The sequence below is a fragment of the Mus pahari genome, unplaced genomic scaffold (assembly GCF_900095145.1).
Source record: "Mus pahari unplaced genomic scaffold, PAHARI_EIJ_v1.1 scaffold_9090_1, whole genome shotgun sequence".
Lineage (NCBI taxonomy): Eukaryota > Metazoa > Chordata > Mammalia > Rodentia > Muridae > Mus > Mus pahari.
In genome coordinates, this window is record NW_018391684.1 from 36,375 (window position 1) to 40,096 (window position 3,722).

A 3,722-nucleotide genomic window follows, 5' to 3' on the forward strand; every position below is an offset into this window, starting at 1 on the left:
TCCTTCCTTCCTTCCTTCCTTCCTTCCTTCCTTCCTTCCTTTCTTCCTTCCTTCCTTCCTTCCTTTCCTTCTTTTTGCTTTGTTTTGTTGTTTTGATTTGTTTCATTTTATTTTGTTTTCAAGACAACCTTTTTCTGGGTAGTCCTAGTTGTCCAAAAAATATGTCTCAAGATCATGGTGGACTTGAACTCGGCGATCCTCTGCTTCCCAAGTGCTGGGATTAAAGTTGTGCTCTAAAGATCACGTAAGGGAAAAATATAATAGACACCTGTAAGTTGTCCTGCCAAGTGCACATCATGGAACAAGTGTATATATGCAGATAACTTACTTCCTTTAAAAAAAAACTTCTTTCATGCAATATATCCTTACACGTCTTAGCTTCCTTTCACTCCTCCTATTCTTACCCTCCTCTTTCTTAGAGAACCACTGTGTCTCTATTTCTTTTCAGAAAACAGCAGGCTTCTCCAGGATATGAACATAACACAGTATATAATAAGTTACAGTAGTAGGCAGAACACCTCATATCAAGGCAGGACTAGGTAACCAGTAGGAAGGGATACCAAGAACATGCATATGAGTCACAGATACTGTCCAATCTATTGTTAGGAGTCCCACAAAAACATCAAACTACACAAGCCATAAAATATATGCAGAGGACCTCCTCAGTCCCCTGCAGCCTCTGTGATTGCCATTCCAGTCTATGAGCCTGAATAAGTCCTGCTTAGTTGAATCTGTGAACTATGTTCTGTTGTGCTCAACCCATCTGGCTCCTACAATTTCCCCTCCCTACAGTCTTCATGGTTCTCCAAACTCTGCCTAATGTTTGGCTGAGAGTCTCTGCAGCTGCTCACATCAGCTCCTGGAGGAAACCCCTCAGATGAGAATTGGGCTAGGCTCTGATCAATTAGTATCATTAGGAATCATTTCATTAACATTCTTTCTGAGAGTTATGTTTGATTCTACCCTAGGTCTCAGAGCGATGGAGCTTTGGGTTGATGACCATCCAGACAGTGTTATTGGACATAAGCATGAACTCCATCTTCTTGCTTGGGCCTCATGTTAGACCACTTATTTGTTGTCCACTGAGATGGCAAATCTTTTAAGTTCAGACTCCATTTTATAGAATCTGACCTAAGTTTGAACTCAGGGAAACTAACAGGCTTGTACCTAGCATTAGTTTCCAAATTACCCCCTGTCTCCAGTCTCTAGGCTAATCCCCAACAAGACCAGCGTTTCCAGGTTACACCCTCAATAAGACAAGTGTCTCCAGGTTATTCCCCTAACAAACCCGAACCCCAGGTTACAAGCCCAGCCCTGCCTAACAACTACCAAAGCAGAGGAGAGCAGAAATTAAGTTTATGATATGACTCCCAGCACCAGCTAAATATGTTAAAGGCCACAGTAGCTTTCCAATTAGATGCTTGCACACGCACTCTTTACTTGGTGCTTACTATAAAGCCTTGCCCTGATAGGCATTCGGGGCTCCCCCCCCCCACACACACACCAAAACCAGCCTGTGTGACGGCAGTGCATGGTGGGGAGGGGGTGTGTGAGCTAGCTCTAATAGAATAAAGACCCCGATTTAAGTTGCATCAGATCAACTCCTGTCTGTTTTGGGGGGGAATCACATTTCCCTGGCACAACACACTTCAACAAGCTCCAATACTCCATTACCCCAGCAAATCTTACAGATGGGACAGGTTAAAGTTTTTGTGGCTATGTTGGTGTTGCAGTCTCACCATTGGAAAACTTGCCTGGTTACAGAAGGTAGCTGGATCAGGTTCCATACCCTCCATTGCTAGGACTCCTCACTAGGGTCACTCTCAAAGGTTCAATGAAGTTTCCACTTCACTAGGTTTCCACATTGCCCCCCAAATGACCCCTAATTCCAATTATCTTTCCCTGTACTCTTGCCTCTGTCCCTCCTTCCCCTACGTATTCCTGTCCCCACCTGCCCCCAGTCTTACTTTAAAATCTAATCTATTTCCCCATCTCTGGAAGATTCATGCATCACTACCCTCACTCCCTAGAGCCCCCTTTGTACTTAACCTCTTTGGGTGTGTGGATTTTAGCATAAATTTTACTTAATAGCTATTATTCACTTGTAAGTGAGTATAAATCATGTTTCTCTTTCTGAGTCTGAGAACTTCACTCATAATGATTATTTTCCAGTTTCAGGTTTGCCTAGAAATTTTGTGTTGTTGAAAAAAAGAAATCAAGTGAGTAATACTCCGTTGTGTAAATATGCCACATTTTCTATAAGCCATTCTTTAGTTGAGGGATGTCTAGGTTATTTCCAGTTTCTGACTGGTAAGAATAAACCTTCTATAAACATAGTTGAGCAAGTGTCCATGAGGTATTATAGAGAATCATTGAAAATTAATGCTTTTGTTTTCGTTTTCTGCTTGCTATGATATAAATATGCTAGAGAAAAAAGATTCTAGTATTATTCTTTATCTATGATGTTTTATATTTTGATCTTTCTGCATTCGATGTTTTCTGATTTGAAGATGTTTAAGCTAAGACACCAAATGGTAAAGTGCACTAATCCTTTTCTAATTCAAGCTGCCTGACTTAAAGACAGTCATCCCTAAGAAGAAGAATTTAGCCAGGGTGTTATCAAACTTGCCTCCTATCTAGAGTGAGAAATGCAACAGTGATTACAGATTATAAATTTGGAGAACAGGGTTACGGGAAATTTTCAAGGAAATATTGGAAGTTTAGCCCACAAGACAGTCAAAATTCTCCAAAACCAAAAGTCATTAGAAGGTTACTGATTGCTTTGGCATGTAAGTTTGGATATACACTTTTTGGGGTTTTACTAGATGAGGATTGAGCAGCCAGCCAAAAATCAGACAGACAAAAATTCAAGGGTCACAAGTATTCCTGAGCCAAATGTCTAGAAGAGAATGATCCATACAAAACCCTGTTTTCTAATTCACAGACAAATAGGAAGATGATATAAGTTTCCAGTTACACATTAGTAAAGCAGCTAATATGAGAAGTGTATCCTTCTACTTCTTTCTTAGTTAAGATTTTATTACTGTGGAGAGATAACATTGACCATGGAACTCTTATAAAGAAAAACGTTTAATTGTGGCTGGCTTACTACTTCAGAGGTTTAGTCCATTATCATGATTTCAGAAACCATGGTGGCATGTAAATAGACAGGATGCTGGAGAAGGAATTGAGTTCTACACCTAAATCCATAAGCAGCAGAAGGAGACTGCGAAACTAGCCTTAACTTAAGCATATGAGATTTCAAAGCCAGCCTCCACGTTGACACACTTCCTCCAACAAGACCGTAGCTCCTTGTAATGCCACTCCTCACAGGCCAAGCATTAAAATACATGAGGTTATGGTGGCCATTCCTATTCACTCCACCATAGTAATTATGAAAGTAGAAAGATTAGCTTAAAACTCTGCCAAGTATAGGGGAATGCCAGGACCGGGGATGGGAGTGGGTGGGTTGGGGAGCAGGGGAAAGGGATAGGGGATTTTCAGAGGGGAAACTAGAAAAGGGGTTAACATTTGAAATGTAAATAAAGAAAATATCTTTAAAATAAAAAATAATTAATTAAAAAAACCAAGAACTGAAGAATAAAAATTTAAAAGGCATGACCTCTACATTCAAGGGCCTTGGTCCCCAGCAGGTGACCGCACCCNNAACCTACTTATAAAAGCAATTCTTAAAGTCCCAACGCCCCTGTGGAATGTCACCA